The sequence below is a fragment of the Triturus cristatus genome, chromosome 2_2 (genome assembly GCF_964204655.1).
Source record: "Triturus cristatus chromosome 2_2, aTriCri1.1, whole genome shotgun sequence".
Classification (NCBI taxonomy): Eukaryota; Metazoa; Chordata; class Amphibia; order Caudata; family Salamandridae; genus Triturus; species Triturus cristatus.
This window is the reverse complement of record NC_140582.1, coordinates 508,322,764-508,336,711: the sequence shown is the minus strand read 5'-3', so window position 1 is coordinate 508,336,711 and position 13,948 is coordinate 508,322,764. Positions and strand designations below refer to the sequence as shown.

Sequence of the window (13,948 nt, the reverse complement as noted above, 5' to 3'; positions counted from 1 at the left end):
CAACAATATATCAGTGCTAGTATGGCACGTCATGTTTTGCAGATACCCACCAAAGAGTACTACAATTTGTAGGTGTGCATTGCATTATAGATTAAGTATGTTATTGTATGACATTTGTCAAACAGGCACCAGGTTTAAGTAAATTCTATGTGAAAGTCAAATTTAGTGGCACGTATGATGCCAGAGGAACTGCCACTGACAGGCCATCGGTGGCGGTCCCACCAACAGACAGCTTTTCGGGCCAAATCCTGCATTACCCTTGACTGTCGGGGATGGACAGCCGCCTCTGACAGGATTTACCGATCCCAATGGGGTGGTGGTCACAATCGTGGTCCTGAATGGAGGCAGCGCCTGCTCAGGCACTGCTGTCAGGGTCACGATGTCCCTTTCCGACTGCCTGTTCACGGTGGTCCCACTGCCATGGAAGGGCAGCCGGAAATAGACTTTGGGTGCCCCAAGCAGGACCCCATCACCCATGGTGCCCCCCAACCATTCATGCACTGTGTGCCTGGCCACACATGGCGCCTGGCACACGGTGCATGGATGTTTGAAAAATGCCTTTTTCTACTGCGGCTTGTACTGCAGCCCTTTAATGGCCCGCAGTGCACACAGCAGTAGAAAAAGGCAGTTTCCAACCGCCTGCACGACAGTCTTATCAAAATATAGAGGTTGAGAACTGCTGACTCCTTTTTGGGTGGTCTCAATCCTGCTGCGATGGTGGTTGGACACTCGTCCGACCGCCATCATAATGAGACCCTTAGTTATAAATGGTGCAAACAGTTTTGAGCAGTATGTCCTAAAAAGGAGTCCTAAAGAGGAATCCATTCAGAAAAATAGTTTTTTCCACAAATTTCGCGTCAGGAGGGTAGATTTTCAACAATGTAGGTTTGAAGTATCAAAAAACATCATATGGAGAGGCGGATGGGTCGGTGAGAAATCTGCAGGTAGATTCTCAACCGGAAAGATCATTACCTCAGGTAATTGATTAACTTCTTCTTCTGATGGATAATTTTAACTGTAGATTCCCACCTGTAGGATTTCACAGCCATAGCCTGCCCAGGAGGAGGGTTGATGGATGGTTAGATGAGGAAATCGTGTAGAATGGTCCTGGCAAAGTGACATAGTTGCACTGGGGCAGTCACCTTAAGGCCTTGGTGACACTACCTGATGTCACTTCTGGCGTCGAACGAGTCCAGTGCTCTCTACTGGGGACTTGAGAGCTTTGAAGTTTTCCAGATTCAGACTACCACCTGGGATTGTTCTATGGGTGAGACATCTGTGGGTAGAAAGAGTATTCAGTGGAAAGATTGTTACCACATGTAAGTAGCTTTTTCTTTCTGAAGGCAGGGATACATCCAGGTGTATCTAAACCATTTTGGTGGGTGCAAGGGTGATCCAAAAGTACAGATTTTGGTTCTTGGTGATATAGAGGGATACCAGGTCATAGACATAATGATATGAGCATATCAAAAATGACAGTGAGCAAAAGGCTGCCTTTGTGCTCCTGAAAAGTCAATTTACCATGCACCAATAGACCTTTTAACTGTAAATCTCTCTTTATATCTCTGAATCCCATCTTTCTAGGTATGCCTTATCTCTAGCTCTAGTTTTTCACTAATTTTTCTGCTTTAAACATATCACCCAATCTTTCATTCTTATACCATTTCTGCCCCTCACCAACATATTAAACCTTGCTGTCTGTGGCACTCCTGTCCTCTACTCAGTGCTTAATTTGTTAAAGTATAAGTGCTGAAGCCCAAAGTATTGCTCCACGGCTGGTGCTATTGAAGGTTGAGGTGAAGAATACCAAGGCTGCTCAGTCTTGATTCGAACTCATGCCTTTATAATCCACAGCCATACACTCCCTGCTTCTTTATCTTACACTTGCAAACACTATTTCATCCCTGCTTCTCCATTTGTCACTGTTTTACTGTCTGTCTTCTTTTTTCCCCCTTTTGTATTTTATTCTCTCTTGCTTTGGGTCAAGGTCCACTGTTAGAAAAATAAGTGCTGGTGCCAGTGGGCTCCACCGCCAACCACCGGCTCAAATTAATTACTGCCTTCCACCTCAGTCATTCTCATTTCTTTCTCAGTTTTCCTTCATACCCAGTCCTGTTCCCCTCCCAGTTACCGTCTTGACTCTACCTTTGCCTTTCTATTTCATCCAATTCCTCTTACACTTATTTCTCTCATTTTCTCACTAAGGGCCATAAGTAGGTAGCCTAATACCGGTCGGTAACGGACGATTTTCGGTAAATATCCCGTTACCGACCGGTATTTAGGCTTTTGCTATGTAGGGGGAACATTTCAGGATTCGGTAATTTACCGAATCGGTAAAATTACCGAATCGGTAATTTTACCGATTCGGTAAATACCGAATCCTGAAATGAGATGTAGGTGACACTCAAATGAGTGATGTGTAGGGAAAATAATTCGGTATTTAGCACCAAATATATGTTGGTGCTAAATACCGAATTCATTGCAAAAAGCAATATTTTGCTGGACTAACAGTGCCAAGGCAGACATACATGCCCTTAGGGCATGTATGTGCGCCACATGTGCACACATGCAGGAATCAGGGGTGCAACAGGGTGTCAATGTGAAACCCTGCCACCCTTGCTTGTGCACCCCCGTTTACCGAATCGGTATTTCCGATTCGGTAATGAGGCATACCTTCCCATTTAGGGCCATATGTAGGTAGCATACAAGTTACCACTTCTTAAATACCGAACTTTACCGATTCGGTATTTAAGAAGGGTAACTCGTATGTAGGTAATCATTCGGTAAATATTACCGAATCGGAGAAATTCGGTAATTACCGAATCGGTATTTACCGATTCGGTAATGAGGCATACCTTCCCATGCCTCATTACCGAATCGGTAAATACCGATTCGGTAATTACCGAATTTCTCCGATTCGGTAATATTTACCGAATGATTACCTACATACGAGTTACCACTTCTTAAATACCGAATCGGTAAAGTTTGGTATTTAAGAAGTGGTAACTTGTATGCTACCTACATATGGCCCTAAATGCTGCTTTCATCACCCTCTCTACCTCCGTAATCTTCTCGCTTCTGCAGTCCTAGTTTTGAGCCTACCTCCACTTGTATCCCTCTTTTCTCATTGTCTGACTCCAATCACATTGGTTTCCTTTATTTCTACCACTATCACATGCATATTCTAGATCCCGCTTTTCCTCTTATTATTATCATTCCCAATTTTATTTTCAGTTCACTCAACCTTCTGCTTCCTCCCGCGATTATCTCCCCTTTACTCTCCTTATTTTCCACCTGTGTCATTCCTTTCCCATTTCATCACACCACTCCTCCGGTTAAATCTGAGCCATTCCATCTGAGATTCTTATCCACTTTGCAACAAATCTCCCTCTCTACCTTTCTTTCTGACTACCACTCTTGCACCGTCTTTCACTCATGGTGTCACGCATGGCCCTCGCCAATATTTTAAAAACAACACACATTGGCTAAAAGCTAAAATATTGTTTTGGCCTCAAAATCCACATTGGCTTAGTAGTCACTGGCACTGAAGGAAACTTTTTCTCTTCAGAAATAGGTCTCTCTTGCCTGTGTTTACCTTCTCCTTATAACTGAGGAGCATGCAGTCACTCAGTAAAGTTAGAGAATGGCTGAAGTGGGTTGGGCCATTCCCCATGCTGTAGGTTGTAGTGAAATGTGAATGACACAATAACAGAACAATGGATGTAGAGGAGTAGCTGAAATCCCCTTTAAGTAAGTACAGTATATTTTTATATAATTATAGTGAAATCAAAAGTGTTGGATAGCACCTGACCTAAAATTGTATGCAGTTTCACAGGAGAAAAGAAGATGTAAGGTGCTGCAGCGGCGTGCAGACATGCACAGTGGAAGGCACTGAATACTTTCTTGTTTATAATCTCTGCCTACTTCATTTCAAAAGAAATGAAAATGTATAATAAACGCGCACTACTACCCTGAGGTGTCTAGGCGTGCAACCTTGCAAACTGGACAGTACCAGGTTATGAGGCTGGCCAAAGTTAAGAGATTAAAAAGCCAGGTTTTTAGTTTTTTCCTAAAGCAGAGAAGGTCTCTTTCCTTTTTCAGGAATAAAGGGAGGCTGTTCCAGAGAGGAGAGGTGCTGCCAATAAAACTTCTGCCGTCCCATTTTACTCTGAAATTTTAAACATTGTTATAAATGAAATTTAGATAGCTTTTGTGACTTGGGTTTAGAGTGGCATTTTCTTAACGGGTAATAGTTAAAACCTTTCATTGAACTTGAGCAGCCAGCGCTCTCGGAAGGCAGAGTATATGAGCTCTGCGCAAGACGACCGAGGAGTTAAGTGCCCGATGAGGCATAGGAACTATGTGGGCCTGTTTGCAGACATGATAGATGGACTGTGAAAGGACAGCTTCTGTAGAGGAAATGAGGTGTTTAAGAAATCACCTCCCTGGAAGAACAAAGGGTCTGTGAAGGGCAGCTCTCTGAGAGGCCTAGGTATGTGAAGGTCTAAACCCCGAGCAAATACATCCTCGGGGTGATGCCAGCTCCCTGAGAGAAAACGGGATTTGTGAATGGTGTTTCCCAAAAATGACACAGGCTCTGTGAAGGGCCCACTCTGACAGAACATTGGGTCCTAGGCAGTGAAGGGGCCAGATTTCTATGAGGACACTGCATTTAGCAAGGGGCAACCTCTAAATTGGTAAATGAAGTTGCTTTGTTGATTGACTCTGCATATATCTTCTTGTTAATCCCTGCCCACCCATCCTTGGTGTTGTATTAGGCACAGGACACACACATAAACATGCCCACATAGATACCCATTTGCAAATGTCATATTTGGGCCCCTCCCACTCCGTGCCCAGTCCAGTTCCTGTCTTGAATTCTCAGTAGCCCTTTCTCTAGGCATTAAAAGTGGATACAAGACCCCTGATACCATCCGTTGATGTCTGTAGCCCATATCCCAAGATCTCCACAGCAATAGATCTATCTTGACCCAATCTTTGTACCACCACCTACATCTACCTCTGTATAACACCCAAAAGCACTTTTGCAACATCATATATCTTCTTGTTAATCCCTGCTTACCCCTCCTTGGGGCTGAGACAGGCACTGTATGCACACAAAAACCTGCGCACATGCAGATACTAATTTCCAAATGCCTTGTTAGGCCTTTCCCACTCCGTGGCCAGTCATATCCTATCACGAATAATCAGCAGCCCTTTCTCAAGACATTAAAAGTGGCCACAAGACCCCTGACATCATCCTGTGATGTCTATCCCATATCCCAAGACCTACACAACAATAGATCTCTTTTGCCCTAATATTTAAAGCCCACCTACACCTACATCTTCATAGCCTTCAAGAGCACTTTAAAAAAATTAAAGTAAAACAAATACAAACTTTCAAAGAGGAATTTGGATAAATATATGCAGTTGGCATATGTTTCAGGCCGCCTTGTACCCCTACCCTCCATAAATGGCCTCTAACTCAGTGCAACGTCCTTGGTCACACATTGATCACCCTCTGACCCCCTGGATGTGCTCCTGCTAAAGCTTTTTTGCCAGAGCCAAAAAGTACCCCACTCCTCCACTTGAGATATTTCTTCAAAGGTACTCTCTACTACTCACTCTCTACTATCTACTATTCACTCTCTACTACGCACTCTCTACTACTCTCTACTATCTACTCACTCTATACTACTCTACTCTCTACTCACTCTCTACTACTCCACTCTCTACTACTCACTCTCTACTACTCAACTCTCTCTACTACTCCCTACTACTCACTCTCTACTGGTCACTCTTTACTACTCTCTACTACTCACGCTCTACTGCTCACTCTACTACTCTCTACTACTCTACTACTCTCTACTACTCTCTCTCTACTACTCACTCTCTACTACTCACTCTCTACTACTCCGTCTACTACTCTCTACTACTCACTCTCTACTCCTCTCTAATCTACTCACTCTCTACTACTCTCTACAATCTACTACTCTCTACTACTCACTCTCTACTACTCACTCTCTACTACTCTCTACTCACTCTCTACTACTCTCTACTCACTCTCTACTACTCGCTACTACTCACTCTCTACTGCTCACTCTTTACTACTCTCTACTAACTCTCAACTACTCGCTACTACTCACTCTCTACTGCTCACTCTTTGCTACTCTCTACTACCCTCTACTACCCACTCTCTACTACTCTCTACTCTCTACTCACTCTCTACTACTTGCTACTACTCACTCTCCACTGCTCACTCTTTACTACTTTCTACTACTCACTCTCTACTACTCTCTACTACTCACTCTCTACTGCTCACTCTTTACTACTCTATACTACTCACTCTCTACTCACTCTCTACTACTCTCTACTACTCTCTACTCTCTACTCACTCTCTACTACTCTCTACTATCTACTACTCTCTACTCTCTACTCACTCTCAACAACTCTCTACTACTCGCTACTACTCACTATCTACTGCTCACTCTTTACTACTCTCTACTACTCACTCTCTACTACTCACTCTCTACTACTCTCTGCTCACTCTCTACTACTCTGTGCTCACTCTACTACTCTCTACTCACTCTCTCCTACTCACTCTACTCCTCACTCTACTCCTCACTCTCTACTACTCTCTACTCTCTACAACTCACTGTCAACTACTCTCTACTACTCACTCTCTACTACTCTCTACTCACTCTCTACTACTTGCTACTACTCACTCTCTACTGCTCACTCTTTAATACTCTCTACTAACTCTCAACTACTCGCTACTACTCACTCTCTACTACTCACTCTCTACTACTCTCTACTACTCTCTGCTCTCTCTCTACTACTCTCTACTACTCTCTACTCTCTACTACTCACTCTCTACTACTCACTCTACTACTCTCTACTACGCTCTACTCACTCTTTACTACTCGCCACTACTCACTCTCTACTGCTCACTCTTTACTACTCTCTACTACTCACTCTCTACTATTCACTCTACTACTCACTCTACTCCTCACTCTTAACTACTCACTCTCTGCTACTCTCTACTCACTCTCTAATGCTCATTCTCTACTTCTCACACTCTACTACTCTCTACTCACTCTACTACTCACTCTCTACTACTCACTCTCTACTACTCTCTACTACTCTACTCTCTACTCTCTACTACTCACTCTCTACTACTCTCTACTACTCACCCTCTACTACTCACTCTCTACTAGTCAACTCTCGCTACTACTTGCTACTACTCACTCTCTACTACTCTCTAATGCTCACTCTACTACTCTCTACTATCTACTCACTCTCCACTACTCTACTCTCTATTCTCTACTACTCACTCTCTACTACTCACTCTACTACTCTCTACCACTCACTCTCTACTACTCACTCTCTACTACTCTCTAATCGCTCTCTACTACTCTCTACTCACTCTCTACTCACTCTCTACTGCTCACTCTATTACTCTCTACTATTCACTCTTTACTACTCACTCTACTACTCTCTACTACTCACTCTTTACTACTCTACTACTCACTCTCTACTCACTCTCTACTACTCTCTACTACTCGCTACTACACACTCTTTACTGCTCACTCTTTACTGCTCTCTACTACTCACTCTCTACTAAGCATTCTACTACTCTCTACTACTCACTCTCTACTACTCTCTTCTCACTCTCTACCATTCTCTACTACTCACTCTCTACTACTCTCTACTACTCACTATCTATCTACTACTCACTCTCTACTGCTCACTCTCTACTACGCTCTACTATCTACTCACTCTCTGGTACTCTACTCTCTACTACTCTCTACTACTCACTCTCTACTACTCACTCTCTACTACTCAACTCTCACTACTACTCGCTACTACTCACTCTCTACGGCTCACTCTTTACTACTCTACTACTCACTCTCTACTACTCTCTACTCTACTCACTCTCTACTACTCTCTACTCTACTCACTCTCTACTACTCTCTACTCTCTACTACTCACTCCCTTCTACTCTCTACTACTCACTCTCTACTACTCACTCTCTACTACTCTCTACTCACGCTCTACTTCTCTCTACTCACTCTCTACTACTCGCTACTACTCACGCTCTACTGCTCACTCTTTACTACTCTCTTCTAACTCTCAACTACTCGCTACTACTCACTCTCTACTACTCTCTACTACTCACTCTCTATTATCTACTACTCACTCTCTACTACTCACTCTCTACTCACTCTCTACTACTCTCTACTCTACTCACTCTCTACTACTCGCTGCTACTCACTCTCCACTGCTCACTCTTTACTACTTTCTACTACTCACTCTCTACTACTCACTCTCTGCTACTCACTCTCTACTGCTCACTCTTTACTACTCTCTACTACTCACTCTCTACTACTCACTCTCTAATACTCACTCTCCTACTCTCTACTACTCTCTACTCACTCTCTACTACTCGCCACTACTCACTCTCTACTGCTCACTCTTTACTACTCTCTACTACTCACTCTCTAGTACTCACTCTATTACTCACTCTACTCCTCAATCTCTACTACTCACTCTCTACTACTCACTCTCTACTACTCTCTACTCTCTACTAACTCTCTACTACTCACTCTCTACTACTCTCTACTACTCACTCTCTACTACTCACTCTCTACTACTCTGTACTCACTCGCTACTACTCACTCTCTACTGCTCACTCTTTACTACTCTCTACTAGCTCTCAACTACTCGCTACTACTCACTCTCTACTGCTCACTCTTTACTACTCTCTACTACTCACTCTCTACTACTCACTCTTCTACTCGCTACTACTCACTCTCTACTGTTCACTCTTTACTACTCTCTACTACTCACTCTCTACTACTCTCTACTCTCTACTACTCTCTACTCTCTACTCACTCTCAACTACTCTCTACTCAGTCTCTACTACTCGCTACTACTCACTCTCTACTGCTCACTCTTTACTACTCACTCTCTGCTCACTCTCTACTACTCTCTACTCACTATCTACTCACTCTCTACTACTCTCCACTACTCACTCTCTACTGCTCACTCTTTACTACTCTCTACTATTCACTCTCTACTACTCTCTACTCTACTCACTCTCTACTACTCTCTACTCACTCTCTACTACTCGCCACTCACTATCTACTCACTCTCTACTACTCTTGACTACTCACTCTCAACTACTCTCTACTCAGTCTCTACTACTCACTACTACTCACTCTCTACTGCTCACTCTTTACTACTCTCTACTACTCACTCTCTACTACTCACTCTCTACTCTCTGCTCACTCTCTACTACTCTCTACTCACCATCTACTCACTCTCTACTACTCTCCACTCTCGACTACTCACTCTCAACTACTCTCTACTCAGTCTCTACTACTCGCTAATACTCACTCTCTACTGCTCACTCTTTACTACTCTCTACTACTCACTCTCTACTACTCACTCTCTAATACTCACTCTCCTACTCTCTACTACTCTCTACTCACTCTCTACTACTCACCACTACTCACTCTCTACTGCTCACTCTTTACTACTCTCTACTACTCACTCTCTAGTACTCACTCTATTACTCACTCTACTCCTCAATCTCTACTACTCACTCTCTACTACTCACTCTCTACTACTCTCTACTCTCTACTAACTCTCTACTACTCACTCTCTACTACTCTCTACTACTCACTCTCTACTACTCACTCTCTACTACTCTGTACTCACTCGCTACTACTCACTCTCTACTGCTCACTCTTTACTACTCTCTACTAGCTCTCAACTACTCGCTACTACTCACTCTCTACTGCTCACTCTTTACTACTCTCTACTACTCACTCTCTACTACTCACTCTTCTACTCGCTACTACTCACTCTCTACTGTTCACTCTTTACTACTCTCTACTACTCACTCTCTACTCACTCTCTACTACTCTCTACTCTCTACTACTCTCTACTCTCTACTCACTCTCAACTACTCTCTACTCAGTCTCTACTACTCGCTACTACTCACTCTCTACTGCTCACTCTTTACTACTCACTCTCTGCTCACTCTCTACTACTCTCTACTCACTATCTACTCACTCTCTACTACTCTCCACTACTCACTCTCTACTGCTCACTCTTTACTACTCTCTACTATTCACTCTCTACTACTCTCTACTCTACTCACTCTCTACTACTCTCTACTCACTCTCTACTACTCGCCACTCACTCTCTACTACTCGCCACTACTCACTCTCTACTGCTCACTCTTTACTACTCTCTACTATTCACTCTACTACTCTCTACTCTACTCACTCTCTACTACTCTCTACTCACTCTCTACTACTCTCTACTACTCACTCTTTACTACTCTCTACTCTTCTCTACTACTCACTCTCTACTCACTCTCTACTACTCTCTACTCACTCACTACTACTCTCTACTAATCACTCTTTACTACTCTCTACTCACTCTCTACTACTCGCTACTACTCACTCTCCACTGCTCACTCTTTACTACTTTCTACTACTCACTCTCTACTACTCACTCTCTACTGCTCACTCTTTACTACTCTCTACTACTCACTCTTTACTACTCTCTTCTCAGTCTCTACTACTCTCTACTCTCTACTCCGCTCTACTCTCTACTCACTCTCAACTACTCTCTACTCACTCTCTACTACTCGCTACTACTCACTCTCTACTGCTCACTCTTTACTACTCTCTTCTGCTCACTCTCTACTACTCTCTACTACTCACTCTCTACTACTCCCTCTCTACTGCTCACTCTTTACTACTCTCTACTACTCACTCTCCACTACTCTCTACTCACTTTCTACCACTCTCTACTCTCTACTCCCCTCTACTCTCTACTCACTCTCAACTACTCTCTACTCACTCTCTACTACTCTCTACTCTCTACTCCCCTCTACTCTCTACTCACTCTCAACTACTCTCTACTCACTCTCTACTACTCTCTACTCTCTACTCCGCTCTACTCTCTACTCACTCTCAACTACTCTCTACTCACTCTCTACTACTCTCTACTCACTCTCTACTACTCACTACTACTCACTCTCTACTGCTCACTCTCTACTACTCTCTACTACTCACTCTCTACTACTCTCTCTCTACTGCTCACTCACTACTACTCTCTACTACTCTCTACTACTCACTCTTGACTACTCTCTACTCAATCTCTACTACTCGCTACTACTCACTCTCCACTGCTCACTCTTTACTACTCTCTACTACTCACTCTCTACTACCCACTCTCTACTACTCTCTCTACTGCTCGCTCTTTACTACTCTCTACTACTCACTCTCTACTCACTCTCTACTCTCTACTCCGCTCTACTCTCTACTCACTCTCAACTACTCTCTACTCACTCTCTACTACTCGCTACTACTCACTCTCTACTGCTCACTCTTTACTACTCTCTACTGCTCACTCTCTACTACTCTCTACTACTCTCTGCTCACTCTCTACTACTCTCTACTACTCTCTGCTCACTCTCTACTACTCTCTACTACACACTCTCTACTACTCACTCTCTACTACTCACTCTCTTCTACTCACTCTCTACTACTCACTCTCTACTGCTCATTTTCTGCTGCTCACTCTCTACTACTCTCTACTCACTCTCTACTACTCTCTACTACTCACTCTCTACTACTCTCTACTACTCACTCTCTAATATCTACTACTCACTCTCTACTACTCTCTACTATCTACTCACTCTCTACTACTCTACTCTCTACTACTCTCTACTACTCTCTCTCTACTACTCTCTACTACTCTCCTCACTCTCTACTACTCTCTACTCTACTCACTCTCTACTACTCTCTACTCTCTACTACTCACTCTCTACTACTCACTCTCTACTACTCTAATCACTCTCTGCTACTCTCTCTCTACTACTCTCTACTACTCTCTACTCTACTCACTCTCTACTACTCTCTACTCTACTACTCTCTACTCTCTACTACTCACACTCTACTACTTGCTACTACTCACTCTGTACTGCTCACTCTTAAATACTCTCTACTAACTCTCAACTACTCGATACTACTCACTCTCTGCTGCTCACTCTTTACTACTCTCTACTCTTCTCTACTACTCACTCTTTACTACTCTCTACTCACTCTCTACTACTCAACTCTCTCTACTACTCGCTACTACTCACTCTCTACTGCTCACTCTTTACTACTCTCTACTACTCACTCTCTACTACTCACTCTTCTACTCGCTACTACTCACTCTCTACTGCTCACTCTTTACTACTCTGTACTACTCACTCTCTACTACTCTTTCTACTACTCTCTACTATTCACTCTCTACTACTCTCTACTACTATCTACTACTCACTCTCTACTACTCACTCTCTACTACTCTCTACTCTACTCACTCTCTACTACTCTCTACTCACTCTCTACTAGTCTCTACTCTCTACTACTCACTCTTTACTACTCTCTACTCTTCTCTACTACTCACTCTCGACTCACTCTCTACTACTCTCTACTCACTCACTACTACTCTTTACTACTCTCTACTACTCACTCTTTACTACTCTCTACTCACTCTCTACTACTCGCTACTACTCACTCTCCACTGCTCACTCTTTACTACTCTCTACTACTCACTCTCTACTACTCACTCTCTACTGCTCACTCTTTACTACTCTCTACTACTCACTCTCTACTACTCTACTCACTCTCTACTACTCTCTACTCTCTACTCTGCTCTACTCTCTACTCACTCTCAACTACTCTCTACTCACTCTCTACTACTCGCTACTACTCACTCTCTACTGCTCACTCTTTACTACTCTCTACTGCTCACTCTCTACTACTCACTGCTACTCTCTGCTCACTCTCTACTACTCACTCTCTACTACTCACTCTCTACTACTCACTCTCTACTGCTCACTCTTTACTACTCACTCTTTACTACTCTCTACTCACTCTCTACTACTCGCTACTACTCCCTCTCTACTACTCACTCTCTACTGCTCACTCCTTACTACTCTCTACTACTCACTCTCTTCTACTCTCTACTCACTCTCTACTACTCTCTATTCTCTACTCCGCTCTACTCTCTACTCACTCTCAAGTACTCTCTACTCACTCTCTACTACTCACTACTACTCACTCTCTACTGCTCACTCTTTACTGCTCACTCTTTACTACTCTCTACTGCTCACTCTCTACTACTCTCTGCTCACTCTCTGCTCACTCTCTACTCACTCTCTACTACTCTCTACTCTCTCTCTACTACTCTCTACTCTCTACTACTCACTCTCTACAACCCACTCTACTACTCACTCTACTCCTCACTCTCTGCTACTCACTCTACTCCTCACTCTCTGCTACTCACTCTCTACTACTCTCTACTCTCTACTCACTCTCTACTACTCACTCTCTACTACGCTCTACTCACTCTCTACTACTCTCTACTCACTCTCTACTACTCTCCTCACTCTCTACTACTCTCTACTCTACTCACTCTCTACTACACTCTACTCTCTACTACTCACTCTCTACTACTCACTCTCTACTACTCTAATCACTCTCTGCTACTCTCTCTCTACTACTCTCTACTACTCTCTACTCTACTACTCTCTACTCTCTACTACTCACTCTCTACTACTTGCTACTACTCACTCTGTACTGCTCACTCTTAATTACTCTCTACTAACTCTCAACTACTCGATACTTCTCACTCTCTGCTGCTCACTCTTTACTACTCTCTACTCACTCTCTACTACTCAACTCTCTCTACTACTCGCTACTACTCACTCTCTACTGCTCACTCTCTACTACTCCACTCTCTACTACTCACTCTCTACTACTCAACTCTCTCTACTACTCCCTACTACTCACTCTCTACTGGTCACTCTTTACTACTCTCTACTACTCACGCTCTATTGCTCACTCTACTACTCTCTACTACTCTACTACTCTCTACT

The 13,948-nt window shown here is 43.3% G+C and overlaps 1 protein-coding gene across 2 annotated transcripts in view; it reads left to right on the top strand.

Moving 5' to 3' along the window:
• The window catches only part of TTC29 (tetratricopeptide repeat domain 29), a 1,075,828-nt gene that overhangs the window by 494,405 nt on the left and 567,475 nt on the right, over nucleotides 1-13,948 (top strand). The gene's annotated exons all lie outside the window — the stretch shown is intronic.